The sequence below is a fragment of the Schistocerca cancellata genome, chromosome 1 (genome assembly GCF_023864275.1).
Source record: "Schistocerca cancellata isolate TAMUIC-IGC-003103 chromosome 1, iqSchCanc2.1, whole genome shotgun sequence".
NCBI classification, from domain to species: domain Eukaryota; kingdom Metazoa; phylum Arthropoda; class Insecta; order Orthoptera; family Acrididae; genus Schistocerca; species Schistocerca cancellata.
The window spans coordinates 811,248,450-811,262,650 of NC_064626.1; positions in this window are offsets into that span (position 1 = coordinate 811,248,450).

The following is a 14,201-nucleotide window of genomic DNA, read 5'->3' on the forward strand; positions in this document are numbered from 1 at the left end:
TAATGAAACTTCCTGGCAGATTAAAACTGTGTGCCCGACCGAGACTCGAACTCGGGACCTTTGCCTTTCGCGGGCAACTGCTCTACCATCTGAGCTACCGAAGCACGACTCACGCCCGGTCATCACAGCTTTACTTCTGCCAGTATCTCGTCTCCTACCTGCCAAACTTTACAGAAGCTCTCCTGCGAACCAAACAGAACTAGCACTCCTGAAAGAAAGGATACTGCGGAGACATGGCTTAGCCACAGCCTGGGGATGTTTCCAGAATGAGATTTTCACTCTGCAGCGGAATGTGCGCTGATATGAAACTTCCTATCAGATTAAAACTGTGTGCCCGACCGAGACTCGAACTCGGAACCTTTGACTTTCGCGGGCAAGTGCTCTACCATCTGAGCTACCGAAGCACGACTCACGCCCGGTCATCACAGCTTTACTTCTGCCAGTATCTCGTCTTACAGAGCTTCTGTAAAGTTTGGAAGGAAAGCTGTGATGACCGGGCGTGAGTCGTGCTTCGGTAGCTCAGATGGTAGAGCACTTGCCCGCGAAAGTCAAAGGTTCCGAGTTCGAGTCTCGGTCGGGCACACAGTTTTAATCTGCCAGGAAGTTTCATATCAGCGCACACTCCGCTGCAGAGTGAAAATCTCATTCCAGTATCCCGTAATGAAGATCATGAAACTGGTACGCTCGTGTGCGAAGAATTACCCGTTCCATTTTATGAACTACTATGATGAAATTCAATGCTAGTACTCTAATACAGGTGGTCCCACATAAAACCGATACACACCACGTACAAGTTAATCATCTCGAACTGCTTGCGAAGTGGCAACACTGCCTTGAAAGTGGCTAAACTGCATTTTATCGGAAAGTTAAGTGCAGCTGTGTGTTCGTGCGTCAGCTGTTGTGAGACGTTCGTAGAGTTGAGTCGTTAGAGAAATGGGGCAGCTTTCATTACAACAGCCAACTGACATGAAGTGCCACATAAAGACAGACTCCATCAAAGAACGTAATAAAATGTTTCAAGTGAAGTAACCTGCTAGGAAACTCCCCACCAGCATCATTACTCAAGATCGGTTGGAGAAACAAAGAAAAATCTGTATAAAAGGGACACGAAACAATCTTTTGAGGCCAGACACCGTAAGATGGAGGGCTGTAGCATCCGTTCAAAACGAACAGAGGAACAGGCGACCGACAGTGAGGTTCCCTGAAACTATAGACAGAATTCAGATGGACATTACGAGAAGGCACCACAAGCAGGTTATCGCAGCAGATTGGTGTATCTTGATATGAAATTAACAGCCTGTCATGTGAGGGTGGTGCAAGAGTTGGAATTCGAGGATCAGGAAAAAGTGTACAGTTACTAACGGTTACTTTGGACCCCTTGCTTGACTTCGTATCAGACGAGGCCTGTTTTCAGTTGTCAGGTTATGTAAACTCTCAGAACTGCAGATACTGGTCGCAGGACAACCCACATATTCTGCATGAAGGACCTCTTCACTCAGAGAATATGGGTGTTTGTTGTGTGTTGTCTGGGATGTGCATTATGGCCTCATATTTTTAAATTACACCTTAAACAGTGCCAGGTGTCTAGAGATCTTTGGCTCTATTCATTCACAGTTAGCAGATCCAGAGAAGCTGTATGCAGTATTCCAACAACAGGGAGCAACCGCTCACACATCCAACCAAAGTATGGCCCTCATCTCCAACGTGTTTCCTGATGACAGACTTGTCCTTGGACTACTATCGTGGGATTTTTATTTACGGGGCACACTAAAAACCAAAGTGTGTGCTGACAATCCTCGTGCAGTAGATGATCTTAAACAGAACATTACTACAGAAATTAACATCACCACGCCTGCAAAATCACAGCGTCTTGCTGGTAACGTTATCACAAGAAGTCAGCGATCCCCATGGCCATTTCTTATAAACAGGTAACTACATTTTTATCGTTACTATTATCTCTTCTTTTGTAGTTAATTCATTGTTACTTTAATCTAGGAAATGGGGCGTGCCGGTTTTATGTGGGACACCCTGCACAACCTGAAATATATACTGAATCCGTTACTCGTTTTTGTGTTTTTGTAGTCTCCATCAACATATCGCCTATCTTAACCTAAAACTTCCAATTTAATAACTAGCGTTGGCGTGATCTTCATTTTAGTGCCACTGCGAAGAATCTGTCTTAAGATTTTATCATTCAGATTAAATCAGATCAAATAATAATTTAAAAAAATTTAATATACCACGTTTTTAAATTGGACTAAAATGTATAAAATATTTTCTCCCAGCCCCATACAGTCCCGAAAATGTGTGATTTTGAATATTTAATACGCACAAAAATACTTCTGTGATTCAAAACGGTAAACGTGGGGTGCATACAACAGCCAATAGTTAGGGGATGAACTGTTCAGACAGTCGTTTGAAATTATACAAGTATTTTCATACCTATTAAAAATTCACAACCACAGATTTTCAGAATTACGTGTATGGGCTAAGGAATCTGTATGGGTGTACCAGAAATTATTTTATCCTTTTTTTAAATCTTGTGCGTGTGAGATTTTTCAATCGATTTCAAACATTTTGATACGGTAACAACAGTGACATGTGATATATTTCAGGTTTATTGCGGTTTCTCTTCCTACGTATATCTTGCGAAAAGACGGTGAAGGTAAAAATGAGTGACATTAGAGCTCGTCCTTACCGAGAAATGTTTGCGACTGGAACGAGAAAAGGGGGAAATGGCAGTTGTGTAGAAAGTACCATCCGCCGCAAACCAGACAAGAAAGTGAGTTAATATTGCATTGTTATACAATTCTGAGCTATGCTGAAAATTTCAGATGTGTAGCTCATTGGGAAGTTAGCTGAATATCAGTTGCGAAATTTGTATCGAAGAGACAAATCGAAAGCGACCTAACAAAAATGTGTTAAATATACTTCTAGGTTATCACAGACTGGTCAGTCCCATTACTGATATGTTTTGGCGTTTTTCAATTCCTACTTGAATCCTTTTAATATTTTCGTCCGATGATTCAGCCTCATGAATCAATGAATTGACGATTTTAGATGTCGTAATGGCAATTTGATACTTATAAAGTTTAGAAAGATCCAAATACTGTGCTCTGTTTCAAAAGGGCATAGAACTAAGCTTCGACATGTAGTTACGTGGAAAATAAAAACAGCACAAATAGTAATTCCCTCTTGTGGTCATAATTCAGATTCATCACTGAAGATTAACATTTTCAAGCAATAACTGGCTTTCACCATCTACTTTAGTGATGGGTAGCCTTCAATGTAAGTCTCCCTTGGTTGCTGTCCTCTCGACGAATCTTGAAAAAAATCATGAATTCGAGACACATCGACTTGCTCCAAATGTTCCATGACGTCTCCGTGTTGAAATCCAGTTTAGAGTTAATTAACATCGATTCTGGACCAATTTTAGACGGTATATTCAGAACTGTTTTTCTGCAGTTCGTCTTTTCCTCAAAAGTGATTATGAAAAGATTTCGTGTATCTGTTGACTGCAAGGTGAATACAAATGGTTTTTCCAATAAGTTCTCAATGGGAATATATGAACCTCCAAAAACTGTCATATTAGATGCTGTTGTCTCAAAAACAGGACCGAAAATTTCATTCAGCAAGTGTTTCATAGACAATTTTTGCCTACCTTTCTCCGTTGTAAGTTAAACGACCGAAATATGTGTAAAGTTATCAGTATTGAAAGAGTACGGGACTTTTCTTCTTTTATTTGCAAATACATTTGCGTATAAAATTTATATTGCATCAACATATACTTACTGAATTGTTGAATTTCATATTCGCTTCGCTCTCGCTTCTTCACGGCTGCCTCTGCTCGCTCAGAAATACACTTTCGCAAATAACTGGAGATCAATATCAACCATGATCCTCGGACCTCTCTTCAACCGTTGACTGACCAAAAACTCGCTACATCGTTCAATAGCAATTATCTTTGAAACATTATGGGTTCTGTCCTCAGTTTTTTGGAAAGGAAGTTTAATTTCGTTTATGAAGCGCCGACGGCCTTTTATTCTTGTTGTAGTATCCATTGTTGATATAATTTTTGTGTGCAATTTCTCAGTTGTTGCGTCGGAATGCGTGCCTTCTCCCAGAAAATTTTCTCTCTCCACATAAATGTATGTCACTTTCATGCATAGTTAATTCGCAAACCCGCAAATTGTAAAAAAGAAGCCATTAATGCAGGTGTGACACATCATAATGGTTCAAATGGCTCTGAGCACTATGGGACTAAACTTATGAGGTCATAGTCTCCTAGAACTTAGAACTACTTAAAACTAACTAACCTAAGGACATCACACACATCCATGCCCGAGGCAGGATTCAAACCTGCGACCGTAGCGGTCGCTACACATTATAATTTCTCACGATTACATCATGTGAGTAATCTACGATTAAATATAATGTCTCCTGTAAATGACCTGTAGACAAAAATATTGAACATGCTACGACTGCTGCCTTCCCTCGAAAACGGAAGAGTACTGAGGTGGACAGCGGCCGGCCGTGGTGACCAAGCGGTTAAAGGCGCTACAGTCTGGAACCGCGCGGCCGCTACGGTCGCAGGTTCGAATCCTGCCTCGGGCATGGATGTGTGTGATGTCCTTAGGTTAGTTAGGTTTAAGTAGTTCTAAGTTCTAGGGGACTGATGACCACAGATGATAAGTCCCATAGTGCTCAGAGCCATTTGAACCATTTTTTTTCTTCAGTCCGATATCTGTTTAACTGCATCCACACCTCCCTAGTTCCATCACTGCATTTTTTTGGGATGTTCAATTGCTGTAAAGGGAAAGAACTCGTTTATCGTTCTTAAATGCTGCTAGGTAAATCATTAACGGTCTACTGTAAGAAGACGAATGCAGGGATAATGCATGATAGACCCCAGAGAGATTTTTTTGGAAATTGTGCTGTGTATGGGAAATTCTAAGTGAAGCTGTACAATGTACTGAGGCCGGCCGGTGTGGCCGTGCGGTTGTAGGCGCTTCAGTCTGGAACCGCGTGACTGCTACGGTCGCAGGTTCGAATCCTGCCTCGGGTATGGATGTGTGTGATGTCCTTAGGTTAGTTAGGTTTAAGTAGTTCTAAGTTCTAGGGGACTGATGACCTTAGAAGTTAAGTCCCATAGTGCTCAGAGCCATTTTTTTGAGGTGGACAGCGAAGGGTCGTGAAGAGGAGCAGCGCGGCTCGCTCAACCCCCCTTCTGCCAGTCCCGGGGTCACGGACCCGTCACGTTGATAAAGTGAACAGTTGGCCTACATTACGTTGTGAATGAATATACTGTGCAGAGGTAATATTTTGTGCATCTGATGATTTCCTTTTTTCTGCATTTTCCGTTTGTGAAGGCCCAGGACCGCCATTTCCCCTTGTCCTACTGAGCCCGAACTTCACAGAGCTACTTTTACGTGGAATGAAAACAAACTGCAGAGTAACCAAAGAGAAATTATCAATAATTTTTAAAAAGTCCCCTAGAACAGGTACCATAATGCGCACTATGTGAAGGAGAGTAAGCTACGACTGGGCCAGGAAGAGATTCTCTGCAGCAGACTGTCGTCATCACACGAGGCAGTGCAGCAACTAAGGCGCTGGACACTCAAATCCCCTTCTGGCCATACGGATTAAGATTTCCGGCGGTTTCTGTAAATAGCTTAAGGTGAATCCTTGGATGGTTTCTTTGAAAAAAAGGCCACAGAATTTTTTCTCCTCTTCCATATCGAGTCCGAGGTTGGGCTCCGTCTTTAACGATCTCATTGTCGACGGCATGTTAAACCCCATCCTCCTCGCTGGTCAGCGACAGCCAGTATGACAGCTCGTGTCGCAGCACTAGAAGCAGTGGTGTCAAACGTCGTAACAGGCGTACGCGTATCAGTGTAGTGTGCAGTGCGTGCAGCCTAACAGACAAAGCCTGTAATTTGAGCCAGTTGTTCGTGCTTGCCACACAACCTGAATATTCCAAAATGTTTCATCAGGGAAACCTGTTGCCATTCTGGTTCCCGGAAGTGGGCACATTCAGCAGGAGCTCTTCTAGCCAGAGATTGTAATGTCTGAAATGTCCCATTTCACAAGATTTGTACACTCAAAAGAAGAAGTGAGTTGCGTACTTGTAGCTTAGCTCCCCGCAGACGCGAATACATATAGTGTGGGCTTAGTAGGAGTAGGCATAGGCAGAGCGAAGGTATTTACCACGGTGATCGAACAGGCACCTCAATAATACATAGAGAGAACTAACACGTACAATGTCGCAAAGGTATCGAAAAGTGAAAAAATGGGAAAAGTGGTTTGTTGTATAAGGCTTACAGAATAAATGGTTCAAATGGCCCTGAGCACTATGGGACTCAACATCTGAGGTCATCAGTCCCCTAGAACTTAGAACTAATTGAACCTAACTAACCTAAGGACATCACACACATTCATGCCCGAGGCAGGATTCGAACCTGCGACGGTAGCAGTCACGCGGTTCCGGACTGACGTGCCTAGAACCGCACGGCCACCGCGGCCGGCGCTTACAGAATACTAAACTTGTTCTTGATACAAACGTGCCAGGAGTTATCAGCATTACGGTTACTAATAAATGGTTCAAATGGCCCTGAGCACTATGGGACTCAACATCTGAGGTCATCAGTCCCCTAGAACTTAGAACTAATTAAACCTAACTAACCTAAGGACATCACACACATTCATGCCCGAGGCAGGATTCGAACCTGCGACGGTAGCAGTCACGCGGTTCCGGACTGACGTGCCTAGAACCGCACGGCTACCGCGGCCGGCGCTTACAGAATACTAAACTTGTTCTTGATACAAACGTGCCAGGAATTATCAGCATTACGATTACTAATAAATGGTTCAAATGGCCCTGAGCACTATGGGACTCAACATCTGAGGTCATCAGTCCCCTAGAACTTAGAACTAATTGAACCTAACTAACCTAAGGACATCACACACATTCATGCCCGAGGCAGGATTCGAACCTGCGACGGTAGCAGTCACGCGGTTCCGGACTGACGTGCCTAGAACCGCACGGCCACCGCGGCTGGCGCTTACAGAATACTAAACTTGTTCTTGATACAAACGTGCCAGGAATTATCAGCATTACGGTTACTAATAAATGGTTCAAATGGCCCTGAGCACTATGGGACTCAACATCTGAGGTCATCAGTCCCCTAGAACTTAGAACTAATTGAACCTAACTAACCTAAGGACATCACACACATTCATGCCCGAGGCAGGATTCGAACCTGCGACGGTAGCAGTCACGCGGTTCCGGACTGACGTGCCTAGAACCGCACGGCTACCGCGGCCGGCGCTTACAGAATACTAAACTTGTTCTTGATACAAACGTGCCAGGAATTATCAGCATTACGATTACTAATAAATGGTTCAAATGGCCCTGAGCACTATGGGACTCAACATCTGAGGTCATCAGTCCCCTAGAACTTAGAACTAATTGAACCTAACTAACCTAAGGACATCACACACATTCATGCCCGAGGCAGGATTCGAACCTGCGACGGTAGCAGTCACGCGGTTCCGGACTGACGTGCCTAGAACCGCACGGCCACCACGGCCGGCGCTTACAGAATACTAACTTGTTCTTGATACAAACGTGCCAGGAATTATCAGCATTACGGTTACTAATAAATGGTTCAAATGGCCCTGAGCACTATGGGACTCAACATCTGAGGTCATCAGTCCCCTAGAACTTAGAACTAATTGAACCTAACTAACCTAAGGACATCACACACATTCATGCCCGAGGCAGGATTCGAACCTGCGACGGTAGCAGTCACGCGGTTCCGGACTGACGTGCCTAGAACCGCACGGCTACCGCGGCCGGCGCTTACAGAATACTAAACTTGTTCTTGATACAAACGTGCCAGGAATTATCAGCATTACGATTACTAATAAATGGTTCAAATGGCCCTGAGCACTATGGGACTCAACATCTGAGGTCATCAGTCCCCTAGAACTTAGAACTAATTGAACCTAACTAACCTAAGGACATCACACACATTCATGCCCGAGGCAGGATTCGAACCTGCGACGGTAGCAGTCACGCGGTTCCGGACTGACGTGCCTAGAACCGCACGGCCACCGCGGCCGGCGCTTACAGAATACTAAACTTGTTCTTGATACAAACGTGCCAGGAATTATCAGCATTACGGTTACTAATAAATGGTTCAAATGGCCCTGAGCACTATGGGACTCAACATCTGAGGTCATCAGTCCCCTAGAACTTAGAACTAATTGAACCTAACTAACCTAAGGACATCACACACATTCATGCCCGAGGCAGGATTCGAACCTGCGACGGTAGCAGTCACGCGGTTCCGGACTGACGTGCCTAGAACCGCACGGCCACCGCGGCCGGCGCTTACAAAATACTAAACTTGTTCTTGATACAAACGTGCCAGGAATTATCAGCATTACGATTACTAATAAATGGTTCAAATGGCCCTGAGCACTATGGGACTCAACATCTGAGGTCATCAGTCCCCTAGAACTTAGAACTAATTGAACCTAACTAACCTAAGGACATCACACACATTCATGCCCGAGGCAGGATTCGAACCTGCGACGGTAGCAGTCACGCGGTTCCGGACTGACGTGCCTAGAACCGCACGGCCACCGCGGCCGGCGCTTACAGAATACTAAACTTGTTCTTGATACAAACGTGCCAGGAATTATCAGCATTACGGTTACTAATAAATGGTTCAAATGGCCCTGAGCACTATGGGACTCAACATCTGAGGTCATCAGTCCCCTAGAACTTAGAACTAATTGAACCTAACTAACCTAAGGACATCACACACATTCATGCCCGAGGCAGGATTCGAACCTGCGACGGTAGCAGTCACGCGGTTCCGGACTGACGTGCCTAGAACCGCACGGCCACCGCGGCCGGCGCTTACAAAATACTAAACTTGTTCTTGATACAAACGTGCCAGGAATTATCAGCATTACGATTACTAATAAATGGTTCAAATGGCCCTGAGCACTATGGGACTCAACATCTGAGGTCATCAGTCCCCTAGAACTTAGAACTAATTGAACCTAACTAACCTAAGGACATCACACACATTCATGCCCGAGGCAGGATTCGAACCTGCGACGGTAGCAGTCACGCGGTTCCGGACTGACGTGCCTAGAACCGCACGGCCACCACGGCCGGCGCTTACAGAATACTAAACTTGTTCTTGATACAAACGTGCCAGGAATTATCAGCATTACGGTTACTAATAAATGGTTCAAATGGCCCTGAGCACTATGGGACTCAACATCTGAGGTCATCAGTCCCCTAGAACTTAGAACTAATTGAACCTAACTAACCTAAGGACATCACACACATTCATGCCCGAGGCAGGATTCGAACCTGCGACGGTAGCAGTCACGCGGTTCCGGACTGACGTGCCTAGAACCGCACGGCCACCGCGGCCGGCGCTTACAAAATACTAAACTTGTTCTTGATACAAACGTGCCAGGAATTATCAGCATTACGATTACTAATAAATGGTTCAAATGGCCCTGAGCACTATGGGACTCAACATCTGAGGTCATCAGTCCCCTAGAACTTAGAACTAATTGAACCTAACTAACCTAAGGACATCACACACATTCATGCCCGAGGCAGGATTCGAACCTGCGACGGTAGCAGTCACGCGGTTCCGGACTGACGTGCCTAGAACCGCACGGCCACCGCGGCCGGCGCTTACAGAATACTAAACTTGTTCTTGATACAAACGTGCCAGGAATTATCAGCATTACGGTTACTAATAAATGGTTCAAATGGCCCTGAGCACTATGGGACTCAACATCTGAGGTCATCAGTCCCCTAGAACTTAGAACTAATTGAACCTAACTAACCTAAGGACATCACACACATTCATGCCCGAGGCAGGATTCGAACCTGCGACGGTAGCAGTCACGCGGTTCCGGACTGACGTGCCTAGAACCGCACGGCCACCGCGGCCGGCGCTTACAAAATACTAAACTTGTTCTTGATACAAACGTGCCAGGAATTATCAGCATTACGATTACTAATAAATGGTTCAAATGGCCCTGAGCACTATGGGACTCAACATCTGAGGTCATCAGTCCCCTAGAACTTAGAACTAATTGAACCTAACTAACCTAAGGACATCACACACATTCATGCCCGAGGCAGGATTCGAACCTGCGACGGTAGCAGTCACGCGGTTCCGGACTGACGTGCCTAGAACCGCACGGCCACCGCGGCCGGCGCTTACAGAATACTAAACTTGTTCTTGATACAAACGTGCCAGGAATTATCAGCATTACGGTTACTAATAAATGGTTCAAATGGCCCTGAGCACTATGGGACTCAACATCTGAGGTCATCAGTCCCCTAGAACTTAGAACTAATTGAACCTAACTAACCTAAGGACATCACACACATTCATGCCCGAGGCAGGATTCGAACCTGCGACGGTAGCAGTCACGCGGTTCCGGACTGACGTGCCTAGAACCGCACGGCCACCGCGGCCGGCGCTTACAAAATACTAAACTTGTTCTTGATACAAACGTGCCAGGAATTATCAGCATTACGATTACTAATAAATGGTTCAAATGGCCCTGAGCACTATGGGACTCAACATCTGAGGTCATCAGTCCCCTAGAACTTAGAACTAATTGAACCTAACTAACCTAAGGACATCACACACATTCATGCCCGAGGCAGGATTCGAACCTGCGACGGTAGCAGTCACGCGGTTCCGGACTGACGTGCCTAGAACCGCACGGCCACCGCGGCCGGCGCTTACAGAATACTAAACTTGTTCTTGATACAAACGTGCCAGGAATTATCAGCATTACGGTTACTAATAAATGGTTCAAATGGCCCTGAGCACTATGGGACTCAACATCTGAGGTCATCAGTCCCCTAGAACTTAGAACTAATTGAACCTAACTAACCTAAGGACATCACACACATTCATGCCCGAGGCAGGATTCGAACCTGCGACGGTAGCAGTCACGCGGTTCCGGACTGACGTGCCTAGAACCGCACGGCCACCGCGGCCGGCGCTTACAAAATACTAAACTTGTTCTTGATACAAACGTGCCAGGAATTATCAGCATTACGATTACTAATAAATGGTTCAAATGGCCCTGAGCACTATGGGACTCAACATCTGAGGTCATCAGTCCCCTAGAACTTAGAACTAATTGAACCTAACTAACCTAAGGACATCACACACATTCATGCCCGAGGCAGGATTCGAACCTGCGACGGTAGCAGTCACGCGGTTCCGGACTGACGTGCCTAGAACCGCACGGCCACCGCGGCCGGCGCTTACAGAATACTAAACTTGTTCTTGATACAAACGTGCCAGGAATTATCAGCATTACGGTTACTAATAAATGGTTCAAATGGCCCTGAGCACTATGGGACTCAACATCTGAGGTCATCAGTCCCCTAGAACTTAGAACTAATTGAACCTAACTAACCTAAGGACATCACACACATTCATGCCCGAGGCAGGATTCGAACCTGCGACGGTAGCAGTCACGCGGTTCCGGACTGACGTGCCTAGAACCGCACGGCCACCGCGGCCGGCGCTTACAAAATACTAAACTTGTTCTTGATACAAACGTGCCAGGAATTATCAGCATTACGATTACTAATAAATGGTTCAAATGGCCCTGAGCACTATGGGACTCAACATCTGAGGTCATCAGTCCCCTAGAACTTAGAACTAATTGAACCTAACTAACCTAAGGACATCACACACATTCATGCCCGAGGCAGGATTCGAACCTGCGACGGTAGCAGTCACGCGGTTCCGGACTGACGTGCCTAGAACCGCACGGCCACCGCGGCCGGCGCTTACAGAATACTAAACTTGTTCTTGATACAAACGTGCCAGGAATTATCAGCATTACGGTTACTAATAAATGGTTCAAATGGCCCTGAGCACTATGGGACTCAACATCTGAGGTCATCAGTCCCCTAGAACTTAGAACTAATTGAACCTAACTAACCTAAGGACATCACACACATTCATGCCCGAGGCAGGATTCGAACCTGCGACGGTAGCAGTCACGCGGTTCCGGACTGACGTGCCTAGAACCGCACGGCCACCGCGGCCGGCGCTTACAGAATACTAAACTTGTTCTTGATACAAACGTGCCAGGAATTATCAGCATTACGGTTACTAATAAATGGTTCAAATGGCCCTGAGCACTATGGGACTCAACATCTGAGGTCATCAGTCCCCTAGAACTTAGAACTAATTGAACCTAACTAACCTAAGGACATCACACACATTCATGCCCGAGGCAGGATTCGAACCTGCGACGGTAGCAGTCACGCGGTTCCGGACTGACGTGCCTAGAACCGCACGGCCACCGCGGCCGGCGCTTACAAAATACTAAACTTGTTCTTGATACAAACGTGCCAGGAATTATCAGCATTACGATTACTAATAAATGGTTCAAATGGCCCTGAGCACTATGGGACTCAACATCTGAGGTCATCAGTCCCCTAGAACTTAGAACTAATTGAACCTAACTAACCTAAGGACATCACACACATTCATGCCCGAGGCAGGATTCGAACCTGCGACGGTAGCAGTCACGCGGTTCCGGACTGACGTGCCTAGAACCGCACGGCCACCGCGGCCGGCGCTTACAGAATACTAAACTTGTTCTTGATACAAACGTGCCAGGAATTATCAGCATTACGGTTACTAATAAATGGTTCAAATGGCCCTGAGCACTATGGGACTCAACATCTGAGGTCATCAGTCCCCTAGAACTTAGAACTAATTGAACCTAACTAACCTAAGGACATCACACACATTCATGCCCGAGGCAGGATTCGAACCTGCGACGGTAGCAGTCACGCGGTTCCGGACTGACGTGCCTAGAACCGCACGGCCACCGCGGCCGGCGCTTACAGAATACTAAACTTGTTCTTGATACAAACGTGCCAGGAATTATCAGCATTACGATTACTAATAAATGGTTCAAATGGCCCTGAGCACTATGGGACTCAACATCTGAGGTCATCAGTCCCCTAGAACTTAGAACTAATTGAACCTAACTAACCTAAGGACATCACACACATTCATGCCCGAGGCAGGATTCGAACCTGCGACGGTAGCAGTCACGCGGTTCCGGACTGACGTGCCTAGAACCGCACGGCCACCGCGGCCGGCGCTTACAAAATACTAAACTTGTTCTTGATACAAACGTGCCAGGAATTATCAGCATTACGGTTACTAATAAATGGTTCAAATGGCCCTGAGCACTATGGGACTCAACATCTGAGGTCATCAGTCCCCTAGAACTTAGAACTAATTGAACCTAACTAACCTAAGGACATCACACACATTCATGCCCGAGGCAGGATTCGAACCTGCGACGGTAGCAGTCACGCGGTTCCGGACTGACGTGCCTAGAACCGCACGGCCACCGCGGCCGGCGCTTACAGAATACTAAACTTGTTCTTGATACAAACGTGCCAGGAATTATCAGCATTACGGTTACTAATAAATGGTTCAAATGGCCCTGAGCACTATGGGACTCAACATCTGAGGTCATCAGTCCCCTAGAACTTAGAACTAATTGAACCTAACTAACCTAAGGACATCACACACATTCATGCCCGAGGCAGGATTCGAACCTGCGACGGTAGCAGTCACGCGGTTCCGGACTGACGTGCCTAGAACCGCACGGCCACCGCGGCCGGCGCTTACAGAATACTAAACTTGTTCTTGATACAAACGTGCCAGGAATTATCAGCATTACGGTTACTAATAAATGGTTCAAATGGCCCTGAGCACTATGGGACTCAACATCTGAGGTCATCAGTCCCCTAGAACTTAGAACTAATTGAACCTAACTAACCTAAGGACATCACACACATTCATGCCCGAGGCAGGATTCGAACCTGCGACGGTAGCAGTCACGCGGTTCCGGACTGACGTGCCTAGAACCGCACGGCCACCGCGGCCGGCGCTTACAAAATACTAAACTTGTTCTTGATACAAACGTGCCAGGAATTATCAGCATTACGATTACTAATAAATGGTTCAAATGGCCCTGAGCACTATGGGACTCAACATCTGAGGTCATCAGTCCCCTAGAACTTAGAACTAATTGAACCTAACTAACCTAAGGACATCACACACATTCATGCCCGAGGCAGGATTCGAACC